This window comes from Carettochelys insculpta, chromosome 4 (assembly GCF_033958435.1).
Source record: "Carettochelys insculpta isolate YL-2023 chromosome 4, ASM3395843v1, whole genome shotgun sequence".
In the NCBI taxonomy this organism is placed as follows: domain Eukaryota; kingdom Metazoa; phylum Chordata; order Testudines; family Carettochelyidae; genus Carettochelys; species Carettochelys insculpta.
In genome coordinates this window covers 2,587,919-2,600,905 of record NC_134140.1, presented here as the reverse complement: position 1 = coordinate 2,600,905, position 12,987 = coordinate 2,587,919, and the positions used below count along the sequence as shown (strand labels likewise).

General features: G+C 54.6%; 1 protein-coding gene across 2 annotated transcripts in view; it reads right to left on the bottom strand.

The window, feature by feature from the left end:
• The window catches only part of ADISSP (adipose secreted signaling protein), a 127,362-nt gene extending 117,224 nt beyond the window's left edge, over positions 1–10,138 (bottom strand). The window contains exon 1 of one of the 2 annotated variants that reach the window (XM_074991638.1): positions 10,076–10,138. The gene's annotated coding sequence lies outside the window, so the exon portion shown is untranslated. Of the gene's footprint in view, positions 1–9,284; positions 9,436–10,075 lie in introns of those variants that run through there. The other variant, XM_074991640.1, reaches the window with a different exon arrangement.
• Positions 10,139–12,987: the final 2,849 nt, after the last annotated feature.

Here is a 12,987-nt window from a genome sequence, read left to right as displayed (position 1 = left end):
TTGATCTCCTGCTATATTAATGGCGGCAAAAAAAATTGATTTTAGATCTGTTGACAATTCTCGTAGCTAGATTTGTACATCTAAAATCGATTTTTCCTGCTGACTTAGACCTGCCCTCTGCCACCTGCTGTCACACACTGAGGCAGGGCGGTTAAAGTGTTCCCCCACAGGTTTACGCTTATTGACATTCAACAATGAGTGTTAAAGCAGTCATCCTGTTACAAAAGGATTTTACCAGATTACAGAGCGAGGCATCTGTACTGGAATTTGTTTGCAAGTTTGACACATTTAACTAGGGGCTTAACAGAGATCTCAATTATCTTCTGCATTACCAGGGCATTTTCCCACCTTTCATATTCACAGGAGTGGAACCCATCCCACTTAAGTTACCTCTTCCACAAGTCCTATTAATGACAAGTGACTCTCTCCCCCACCCCCTTTTCCCTCTTCCTTCTGCCGCCCCCCTCCCTTCTATATAAACCCTGGATTCTTATTTTTTTGCTCCAAATCTGAAGTGGATCTCATCCACAAAAGCTCACAACCTACTAAATAAAGTCATTAGTCTTTAAGGTGCTACAGGACTGCTTGGTTCTTTCCCATAAGAGACCAGCGTAGGCGATCTTCATCTGCTCTAGTCGGCTAGTAGACTGCAGTTTGTTTCCCCTCGATTGTTGCAACACAGGTATCTGGGTGCTCACAGGACCCAGGCCATGGCAGTGGCTTAGCTCCACTTTATCCTCCACACTAGAGAGCTCAGCTCCCATTCAGGCACGCTCATGAAATCAGTGAGGGTCTACTTCAAACTTCAGGCGTAGGGCCACACGGGCTGTCTGTGGAAGCAAAATCCAGACCATCCTTTTCCCAGTGCCTGGGCTAACCAAACAGCCTCTAAAATCCCCTCCAGGCAGGTTCACACACACACGCCAAGCAACCACCTGGTCCCCGACCCTGCCGTGGAACACCAGGAGTAATTTAAAAACACAGTTTGAGCTGGAAATAATTTTTAAAAAATACTCAAAGGAAGTTTAGCATTAGAGTTACCCAGTGAAACGTGTTTCTAGTTATGGAACCAATTGGGTCAGCCAAGTTCTGTACAAAAGCTCCAGTCTCATTCTAGGGCAGAAGCAAATTCACTTGAACAGAGGAAATACATGTAAACCCCTTTCACGCTGCTTAACCCCTTCCGTGCACATTTTCATCCGCTTTCTTCTCGTTTCTTGAGCCTCCTAACCGGAGGAAGCTTCAGGCCGCACTTTTGCCAACAACGCCACACGCTGCTCCCTTCCTCCTGCCGGCATAGTTACTGTGTTAGTCTTCGGGAGAGAGAGAGACTTGATTTGAATCTTCAGTCTGTAATATCAAGTGTAGACAGGAAGTCGGGGGTTCTACTCCACCCCGCGCCAGGATGAAGATCCTGGGGCTACGGCACCATTACAGAGCACTCTCTATTTTCAGACATACGTCGCCAGAGCATTCTGCCAGCAGGGTAACCACGCCAGCGCGCGCTTAGCTTTCGAATACTTGCTCGTATGCCAGTGCTGCATCGATACTAAGCCTCTTGCATTTCTTCCCCTAAGTGCCCCACTTCCCGGGGAACAAATAAATTCCTTGCTCCATCGTACATCAGCAGCCTCGGTAACGATCCCACCCTTCCCCTGTGACTCACGAGCACAGTTTGAACCTAGGACCTCAAAAGCACATCACAGGCCTCCACCACGTGAGCCGGGGGGCAACTCCACCAGCTGGCAGCAGAAGCTTTACCCTCCGGCTGACCACTCCCTAGAGGTGGGCATGCTGCAAATTTGACCCACGTGTTAAGCCTGTAAGAGCTTTAGGACTCTCAAATGCCCCTTCGACAAGTTCCAGCGCATGCATGGTGCTTGTGCAGGAACTGTAGCTTCGAAAAGCCGGGGGAGGGTAGCTCAGGGGTTTGAGCGTTGGCCTGCTAAACCCAGGCTTATGCATTCAGTCCTCAAGGAGGCCATTTAGGGATTGGGGCAAATAGATGTCAGGGATGGTGCTTGGCCCTGCCAAGAGACCAGGGGCCTGGACTAGATGACCTCCCAAGGTCCCTTCCAGCTCTAGGAGATTCATATCTCTAATTTTTTTTTTTTTTTTACATCTAAGAGCTGGGATACAGCACACGCTCAGCAGGCACATCCCCTCTCCAAACAGAAGGCCGTATGTGGGTCAGTGCCCACCCCCACATTAAAGGTGCTTCAGTGAGTCCCCTAATCAATCTATTCCAGAATTCTGCGGGTACTTAGAAAAACTCAACATTGTCCTTGTTAGCTAAAGCGTGTTAAGCACAGTATACCTGGCTTTACGAGCACAGTTTTAAGGTAGCACACACTGTCCAGAAGTGCTGGGAAGTTACGCTAACATGTATTAACCTCTCCCTACAATCCTGTGCTCCATGTCAAGCATCCCACAATACTTCACAAAACTGAAGTCAGCTTTGGCATTAGAAGGTAGAAAACTTGTCAAAGGCAAAACAACGCAATGTTCTACCTTGGTCACGAGCTGGGGAAATGCCTTCAGGAACCAGTACCTGACACGCTGGTAGCCAACACAAAGAGAGGGAAGATCCGAGCTGAGGCTTTGGGACAGCCTGGGGGGACAGGGTTTTAGCCACACGCAGAAAGTTTTGTAACTACTGCTCACTGAAATGCGCTTCTCTGAAGTGTACCACCTTCTGTGCCAGCAAACACAGAGCAAGAATTTGCTTCCCATGTCACCTTCCCACATTGCACTGTTGTGTCTTTAGACAACACACTTGGCTAAGACAGGTTAATTCGTCTCAAACGTATTTAAGAAAGAAGCACAAGTGCAGTCAAACAACTGGCTGCACCTTGGAGCCCACACCCTGATGAGGCCAGGTCAGGAGGAAATGGGATCAAACATGATCATTGACCATCTTTTTAATTTTATTTTGTTGCCTTTTAATATTACTACAACAGCCCTTTACAACTTTCACCACGACCCCCACCACTGTGGAACTGGGCATCTCAAAAGGCTGATGTGGAGACATGCAAAACCTCAGTAGGAAACAGCTTCCCGATCTTCTGCAGCCCTCAGCCTCAACAGGGAGCTAGAGAAGCAGGAGCACGTCTACCATCCAGTAAGAGACCCACAAGGCGGTGGTCTCAGAGCCTGACTGGCCACCCACGCTGCTTTTGTTATCCCTGTACCCTGAGCCAGCTGACCAGGGGCCAGAGACTCGGTGCTGAAAGTGTTTTGTTGTGATGGAGCTGTATCCTGGGCAGCCTGCTTTCCTTCCGCCTCCGAGAGGGAGCTTAACCTGCGTCTAGCACTCCGACGCCCTCACTAGCCGAGTGGCCCGTCTAGCCTGCGCATCTGTGATCCTGCTCAGACCCGACTTGCCTCCAGCTCCCTCCTGGGAACGTTGGAAGAGACTGATGCGTTTTAAACAGGGTTTAGCTGAGCATGACAATAAGCGAACTAAATTACTCCTCCTCATCCTAGATAACCAGCCAGTGGATCCATGCCAGCTTTCCCCAGGCTGGAGATGAGAAAGCCATTTCAGTCAGAGACATTGTCATTATTCATAACCACCACAATCATTAAAACTCAAATGTGCTTCACTCATGTGCATGTGCTCTCGTGGACCAGGGCCCAACCTTACCCCAAATCACTGGCATTACGTCCTTGGGTGACTGCAGGCATTTAGGGACAGGTCCGCCCACAAGAGTAATATGTGGCCTCTCTCCACCTTCCTCCACACGTACAAAGCACTTAAACGTTGACTGCACTCCTGTTGCACCCCCAGCGCCCTTGGATTCCGAGTTCACCAACAGTTCGACCCACGGCTCAAAAGAACCCAGGCAAGCACGCCTGCAAAGCAAAGGCCAGTCTAGACAAGGGGGAAGCTGGCATGGACCTCTCGGGGCAATATTGTCCTCAGAAGCCCCGTTCTGCCTGCTCCTAGGAAGGGGTACAGTGCTGGGGTTCCTGTCAGGGCATTGACCGTGGAAGAGCGTGGTTAGTTCCACCTTCCCTATCAGCATCTGGCAAGTAGCTAGCTCAGCCCTGAGCTACTGTTCTGTGATGGAAAAGAAAGCCCCTCCCCGCACCTTGACAGACACCTTTCACCCCCCACCTTTCCACAACCAATATTCTGCCCTGTACAGCATGGGGCCGAAGAGGCGTTTTGTTCACCGCTGCTCACACACAGGGTTGCCAGATTCTGCTGGTTTTTGTCTACGTAGTTGGTATTACAGAAGTGACATGCAGGTCAACCGAGGGCACACAAAGTGAGGTGGGCGCTCACTGCACACAACACAGAGCCGCTTGCTCCCTCTGCATCCAATCACAGCGCGGCTACGGTTCATTTGGCACACCCCAAAAATTCTAGGTACGTTAGCAAAACCGCCCTAGCCCAGGAGACCACCTCGCTTACGACAATCTTGCAGCCCACTGAAATAAAGGGGGGCCACTCATGCAGCCCACTCACTAGCCCAGGTTGCCCCTCGCTGCGGTACGGTTCTCTCTCTGCTGCCCGTTTTCCACTCCTCCTGCCCCATGAATGGCAGCAGTGCGCCCGACTAGCTCGGACTCAGTGATTTCTTCTGTCGTCGTGACGAGAGATACATATTCATTGCGTCTCTGATGTCCTAGGCCCTTTATTTGACACTGGCAAGAAGGAAATTTTCTCTAGCAAGTAAACTGATGGCATCAGGAATTAGTCAACTGCATGAGTCTTGCCTTCAGATCAGCCACACTCTGCCCATATGTGAGAAAAATACGCACAAGAAGCGTCAACTCCTAATCTCACATACAGCCTTGAGCTGAATGCACCCCAAGCTAGTGACATCAGCAGAGCTCTGCACAGACACCATGCTTATCTGCACTGGATCTGCGAATACAACCCCACATAGCTGAGGCGACAGGCGCCGCAGCCTTGGGTGGCAGTAGGAGTGTACAAGAGGCAGGGAACCAAGATTCTTGGGGTCTTGGCACAGCTCTGTCCAGGTTCTTATGCCCAGCCCATTGCAGAGGATGTGCCAGACTGGGTCAGACTTGCGGTCCATATAATCCAATCTCCCGCCTCAGACAGCAGCTAGAACTGGCTGCTTCAGAAGGTTGAAGAAATTCCACAGCAGATTGCAAGATTCTGCCCCCACATAAAGCTCTCCCTCCTGATCCCCAACGGTGAGACATCCGCTTAATGCTGGAAACAGGAGCGTTAGCCATCATAGCTTTCAACATTCTTGCTCTCCACAGCAACGTCCAGCCCCTTCTTGTTGCTAAATTCTGTGTGTCAGCAGCTTCTGGTAGCAGTGGGTTCCACAGGGTTCCACTATGTGAAAATTTGTTTCTCTTTATCCGGTTTGAATTTCCAGCCTTTTCATTTCACCAAACGTCCTTTTGCTCTTGTATTCAGAAACAGAACAAAGACAACAAGAAGTCCTGTGGCACCTTATAGACTAACAGATATTTTGAAGCATCAGCTTTCATGGGCAAAGACCCGCTTGGTCAGATGACCAAGCGGGTCTTTGCCCATGAAAGCTGATGCTTCAAAATATCTGTTAGTCTATAAGGTGCCACAGGACTTCTTGCTGTTTTCGAAGACACAGACTAACTCCGCTACCCCTTTGATACAAGGCAGAGAACAGACACTCCCAGTCTACCTCCCATAACAGATGCACGTCCTCACTCATTCGTCACCACTCCCAGGTAAACAAAGGCAGGCTCTTCAGTCTTTCCTCCCCTGCCCCAGCGCTTGGCTGTACTCTGGTAAGTCACACTGTCCCTTTGTGCCTCAGGTTCCCACTCGGTCACATGCGGATCTCAATTCTGGCCAACTCCACAGGGTGAGGGTTGATGTTTGAGGACACAGAGGGGACAATTACAGCCTCCATGAAGTGGAGGAGTTTTACTGTAAATATTGGCTCAGGGTTTCGCGCACGTGGTTTTATTTTTTTCTCTTTCTTGGGTACAGTATTTAGCAGGCCCATCTTTATGCATACGCAGAACACACAGCTGTTGAGGGCATCTGAAAATCTGAGGCACCACTGGATCTTAATATCCACACCCTGCCTCTTCCTATCTTTGAGCTGGGGCTCTGGTTCTTCTGGAGAGGAGCTCGTTAACTTCACAGTGACAAAGCCCAGAGCTACTGGCAGCACACTGGACCTGGGAAAAAGCCATTCAGGTGGTAATGGGGCCATTTAATAGGCAACTGCCAACACAGGCACATACTGTCTGTTCCTGGATTTGCTGTATAAATCGACAGCTTAGTTTCAAATTACTTTAGAAATCTCTCACTGCTGCACTGAAGAGTACAGACATCACACCTCTAAACAATCATCATCCCCAGCTGACAATGGGCACCAGGTAAACAGCACAGCACAGGGCCCCACTCAGCCGCTGAATTTGTATCTATACTCATTGGTGTGCAGACCAGAAGGGATTGCTGTGCTCTCATCTGACCTCCTGCGTTACGCAGGCAGGAGAATCCCACCCTGCGATTGCTGAACCACGCCATCATTTCAGGTTATTTAGAAAGGCATCCAGCCTTCATTCAAAGCCTGCACGTGAGGGAGATGCTGCCGGGGGGCACCAGTGCCAGCTTGTCCTGCTGAGGGGACCGGGGGGAGTTCTGAGCATTGTGAGCTGGATCAAGACATGCCATGGGCTGCATTCAGCCAGCTGGCTCTGCCTGGCAGGGCGGAGGAAGCTGCTCTGGGGACTAGCTTGCAGGCTGCATCCCCATCGCTCACAGGGGCCAGGAATTGCAAACAATGGGAGTGACAGACGGCAGTGCCTGCAAGAGGCGGGTGCCCCAATCTCCTGCCCAGGTCTCCTTTACCCGCTGCCCGTCCTACTCTCTACCTCCCTCCCAGACACCCCACACACACCTCCAAGCCACTAGCTCCTGGACCCCAGAGGGCTTAATCTGGCTCTAGGAGTAAGCCCTGAGTCTCTGCACCCCCTTGAGGGGATTGAGGCGAGCCTCTTCCCCAACTCCTCATCAGCGGGGGACCAGGCCAGTGAGGTCATTTGGTTGGGTTTCTTTGAGTCTCACTTGCGCCCCCCAACACGACACAGAGCATCTCCCCAAATGCAGAGTAGCTGTGTCCACGCAACGTTTGTAGGACACACCTGCCACCAGGCTACAGCCCCAGCTCCATCCTTCCCATCAGTGCCATCGCACCTTCAGAGCTCTGCTGATTCAGAATCAGCTGCCCTCAGAGATACTGGGTTACACACACAAGTACGGGCATTGAGAGGAGATGAACAGCCATGTACGCAGGCAGACCACCACGTATGCTGGACTATACGACAAGGCATTGCCGAGTAACTGAAGCACCTCTTATTATGGATTATAGGGAGCACTTTATACCCTCAAATCTGGGTGACCATTAATCTGCCCATGCACTTCCCAGCCAGATTCCACCGATCAACCCTCTTTCCCAAACGTCCATCCAGACCAGCTCAGGTCCCCGAGATCTGAGCACAGCTCTGACACAGACACCTTTTTGTGTGCCCAAGTACCCACAAAGGGGAGCAGTGGGGTTCAGCTGAGGGTTTGTGTTGCCTCTCGCTACACAGGTCCTAACCAGAGACAACACAAAAATAAGTGAGGGGAAGGTGCTGGTGAGAAGTCCCCCTTTGATCTCCTGCTGCTGAGAAGGCAGTGGGTGCTGACACTCTGAGCAGGGTGCAACCTGAAGGCACTGTATTGCATTTCAGCATCTGGCCCCAAGTCATCTGATAAGTCAGGAAGTGTTATTTCTCCCCCGGTCTCCCTCTCCATCCAGCCACCTGTGGCTACTGCACTGCAGGGTGACTGCTATACCCCTTCCTTGCCAGAGGCTCCTCCCTTACACATTAAAAAAGCAGTCCAGTAGCACTTCAAAGACTAACAAAATAATTTATTAGCTGGTGGGCTTTTGTCTGTGTTTTACTGAAAAGCTGGTGGGCTTTTGTCTGTGTTTTACTGAAAAGGAACTGTAAGAATCCGCTGCAAAGAGGAGTTCTCTTTTATTTTCAAATTCGACACATTAACACGTAGTTTGAACAGGGATGGGAATTTTCTGGGCCATTATAGGGGCTCTTTTGCATATGTGGCTTAATCTAATTCTTTACTCCCCCTGCCCTCCCCACACCTTACTCTCTGATTCGCTCACCTTGACCATTTTTTTCTGATTTGTTAACCTTGATTACTATTTTTGGTTCTCTGTGCCTTAAATATTGAATCTGTCCTGGTCTGAAGAAGTGGGTCTGTCCCACGAAAGCTCATCACCTAATAAATTATTTTGTTAGTCTTTAAAGTGCTACGGACTGCTTTTTTGTTTTGATAGTACATAGACTAGCATGGCTATCTCTCTGTTACACTTCCACACAGCTGCTGAGATCCTTGCCAGTTTGACAGACACCCCTTAATTTCCAAAGGGCTGCCATGAAATTCACTAGTGTCTTAACTTCCCTGCTGCTCTTTGCCAGAGCCCTGAGCAGCACACCGGGTGCCCCTGAGATGTCCATCAACAGATTCAGACAGATGGCCCCATCATAGGCCATGCCAGGATATTTCTCTTGCTAAGAAGAAGCGCTAGAAACACAGGATGCCACTTCCAGAGACACTGAGCACCCACCAGTTCTGCTGGAGCTGAGCACCCAGGAAAAGTTGGGCTGGTTAAAACAAAAGAATAGAAGCTGAGGTTGTGCAGAAGGTAAGGACTTGTGCTCCAAACTCACAGTAAAGTAACAGCATTTCTGAGTGCTTACGGCATCGAGACAATTCTATCTAGCGCCGACCTCTAAGTGATTCTCACAGACTGGCTTGAGCCTTGTCTACACCATTCCCGCTGGCTTTGAAACCAGCATTCCCTGCAGCTCAGGCACCTGAATGATCCCCAGTTCCCACTCTTTTCCATTCAACCCTCTCATCACACCCTTGCCCCTGCTGGTCTCCAGCCAGGCTACCCAGAAACACGGTGTTAGGCTTGAACACCCAGTAATATATGGGAGAAAGGTCACCACATGCCCCAGCTGCAGTCACACCTCTCTCAGGTGCCTCCTCCTCTAGCACCTAAGCCATTGCCCTAGGAGCTCAGCAGACCTTTCCCCGGCAGAGCTATACTTGCTACGGGGACAGAGGCTCCCAGCAGAGGCTGAGCACAGCTCCTGCTGGATCTCCAAGCTCCCGCCCCGCCTGCTGCGGACCCCACAAGGCCTGGTGGAAACAAGCGACCCCCCTGGCCAGGGAAGTCAGGGGCCCAACAAAGAGCACGGCCGGCAGTCACACGTCACAGGCTTACCTGGGCCTGCAGCGGGAGCTTTGCTTTGTTTTGCCACTCGCCACCTGCCTCTGACCCAGTGGAGGCACCGCACTGCAGCCAGCCAGAGACCCCCCCAGAGAGGCAGGCAGGCAGCTGGGCAGACCCTGCCTTAGAGAGAGGCAGAGCTTCCCTGTCACAGGGAAACCTGCCCCTGTCCTCCAGCTGCCACCCACCCCGGGTCCGGGAAGGGCGAGGCAGGTGGGGACATGGAGAAGGGCCGGGGGGCCGGGCACAGCACAGACACGTGGGGCGCTGAGCAGGAGACTGATGGGGGGGGGGGGGAAGAAGGCAGCTGCGGTGGCACGGCCAGAAGATGGGAGTGGGGGGGCAGAGGCAGGTCGGGGTGAGGGGGCAGAGGTCAGGAGGGTCCAGCTGGGGGGCAGGGCAGAGGCAATGGGGCGGGGGCGGAGTGAGGGGAATGGGCAGTATGGGGGGGGGCAGTAGAGGAGAGAGACAATGGGGGCAGGGGAGGGACAGGACAGAGGCAAGAGGAGAGGGTGGGGGGCTGGGCAGCGGGGGAGGGACCAGGGCAGGAGGTACGGGAAGGCAGGACGGAGGTGGAGGGGCTGGGCAGCGGAGCGGGGAAGGGGGGGCAGGACGGGGGGGGGACTGGGCAGTAGGGGGAAGCGGGGGAAGGACGGGGGGTGAGGTCGGGCATGGCGGGGGAGGGGCAGTGGAGGGGAGGAGGGGGCAGGACCGGGAAGGGAGGAGGGGGCAGGACCGGGCGGGGGGGGAGGGGCAGGGCAGTGGAGGTGGGGGGTGTCACTCACCGCTTCCCGGCCTCGCGCAGCCCGAACCCGCCGCCACCCGCTCCGCGGTTCCGAGACTCGTCCCCTCCTGCTCCCATTGGCCAGCACTCGGCCCCGCCCCCCGCCCTGCCATTGGCCAGCGCTGTGTCAGATCCCGCCTCCTGGGCGGGGCAAGGCTGGAGGGGCGGAAACAGCCCGGGGGGCGGTACCCCAGGGGGGGAAGAGGGCGGGGCGAGGGGTTCGGAAGGAGCCAATCAGGAGCCCGAGGGCCGGGATCGGGTCAGTGGAGGCTGAACCCCGGGGCCCATGTGCTGCTTAGGGACCCCGCCCCCACCCGTGCCCCGCCCCACGCCCTGGGGCCCGGCTGCACTCCGGGGTTAACCCCGCCCTGGCTCCCGCTCCTCTGCCCTTGCGGGGCCCTCTGCTACGGCACCGGCCCGGCCCGGCCCGGCCCGGCCCTACCCCGCGGCCAGCGCCCCGTTCCCGGCCAGCGAGCGCTGGGGCGGCCCCTGGACAGGCGGGGGCGGCCCCCGCCGGTGCACACCGGGAACTTGCTTCTCCCCCGTGCCGAGGGACCGAGCGGGACCCTTGTGTGCCGGGTGGGAGCTCAGCCCAGGCTGCCTCCCTCCCTCCCTCCCTCCCTCCCACGCGGCCGCTGCACCCGCCTGACCGGGGCCCCCCGGGGAGGTGCTCCAGGGGGGAGTGAGGAAGGGGAGAACGCAGGCAGAGTGGCGGGGATCTCTTCCCGGCCAGGCGCTGCGCTCCGCTGGGAGGGAGGCTCGGGTGGTGCAGCGGTGAAAGCTCTGGAGCTCGAGGGAGCCAGGAAGTGGAGACCCGGGGACCCATCCTCCCCGAGGTGCTGGGCGTACGGCAGTGCCAAGGGACCCGGCTGAACCCTCTGCCTCTGGCCGCTGCCGCCTGCGCTGCCCGTGCCATGGCTGGGTCACCCCAGTGCTGTGGGCTTTGTCCGCCTGCTGGCCAGGCACGACCTGCTCCTCACCGCAGCCCACGTCCCACGCTCTGCCTGTCCGTCCAAAATGATACCTGGGGGTCCCCGTTATCTCCGGGTGCAGACATCCCGTCTCTGCCCTGCTGTTCCGCCCACCTCCTCTGGGGAGTCTAAAGAGGAGCTGCGGAGCTGCGATTCAGTTGCAAATTTGACCCCATCAGCCAAGGACTTAACAGAGACTGGGAGTGGCTGGGCAATTACAAAAGCAGTTTCTCCTCTTACATTAGCTACTGATAATGGGCCACATCCCCCGAGTGGGCTGACCTGACTTCTCCCCATTAATTGCTGATAAGGGGACACACCTAATCTTTTCACAGGGAAGATCATTTTTAGATGTCAGGACAAACCCCACGACCCCACCCCTTTCTTGAGGCCTCGCCCTCTCTGTTGCCCTCCTCTCCTTCCTTTGCTGTCCCCAGCCCTTGCTCGCTCATTGGGCTGAGACAGGAGGTGTGGGCTCTGGGGTGGGAATCTGGGTGTGGGAGGGGGTGAAAGCTGTAAGCTCTGGGAGGGAATGTGGGTGCAGGAAGAGGTGGAGAAGGGGCTGCTGGCTCAGGGAGGGGGCTGCAGAGTGTTGGGGTCAGGTGAAGTGTTGGGGTGCTGAGCAAACCAGAGGCTCGTGGATGTGCAGGTGCAGGAGTTCCGGTTACCTGGATCCACTCCGCAAGGCTCCAGCCTCCAGCCCACATAGCCGGAGTGCCGGCACTGGCTCCCCGCTGTGGAGGGGGGGAACCGCAGCCGCATGAGCCAGATCCAGGCAAGCCATGAGCCCAATTCAGCCGGGGGGCTCTGCCTGGGAAGCTCTGTCCCTGAACTCGCTGGCAGGCTCCACCCCCTTCGCTCCCATTGGCCGGGACTCACAGCCAATAGGAGCAGTGGGTGGCGAATCCTGAAAGTGCAGGGCAGTGCAGAGCTACCTGTGCTCCCCAGGCACTGCACCAGGTAGGCACCACCACCTCCTGCCCAGACCCCCCCACCCTCACCCTGCCCTACACCCTACAGACCAACCAGACCCCCCACTCCACTCTTACCCCTTCCCTCCCTGCCACCCAGATCCCCCACCCCCACTCTGCTCCTACACCCTCACTGCCCTGAACCTCCATCTCAGACCCTCACCCCATCCTGCTCTTACACCCTCACTGCCTCCAGCCCAGACCCCACACCCTCACTCTGCTCCCTTGCAGTCAGATGTTGACTATTGAACCCCACATTTTGGCTCCACCTCGGAGCCTGAGGGGTCCCACAAACTCTACTAGCTCTGGGGCTACAGAAGAGTTAATCCAGCCCTGGGTGAAAGCCCTGAGCCTCAGTCTTCCCCCGCCTGCTCCTCAAGGGAGGGGCCTGCCTGTAAGAGATTTTCTGTTTTTCACTTCTCACTTGTGTGGGGCCCCGACCAACTTTTTGGTGGGTCAGTGGCCCCTGGCCCCAAGGGGATCCCCTCCTCTTTTAAAGGGAGCCCTTAACTGGCAAGTCAGTGAGGAAAAGGTACAGTGAGGCCACCTTTAATCTTCTCCACATGAGATGTGCTGCCCCAGTTCCCTTCCAAATTCCTGCTGCAGGAATAAACACAGAAAAGCACAACCAGGTTTGTGCAATGTTTCCATCACAGAACCCTTGGAAGGCTGAAACCAAGCCCGGGGAATTGGGGAGCACTGAGATTTTACACTAATTTTCACCCCTACCTTAGGAGCTCTCGGTTTTGTGGCCCAAATAGGGAGTAAACTCAACTGTCCATCCCTGGAGTATGTCGATACATCATCAACACTTCCTGGCTCAGCAGAAGATGTGAATTGCTTTCTGAAGCCCGTTTTCACTTGCTCACAACATTCTCACACAGAATTCCTTTGGGGTGTGTGTGACGTTACTGGGCTTTAAAATGAACACGAGAACCACTATTGTAACCTCAGTCCGAAGCTTGCACCAA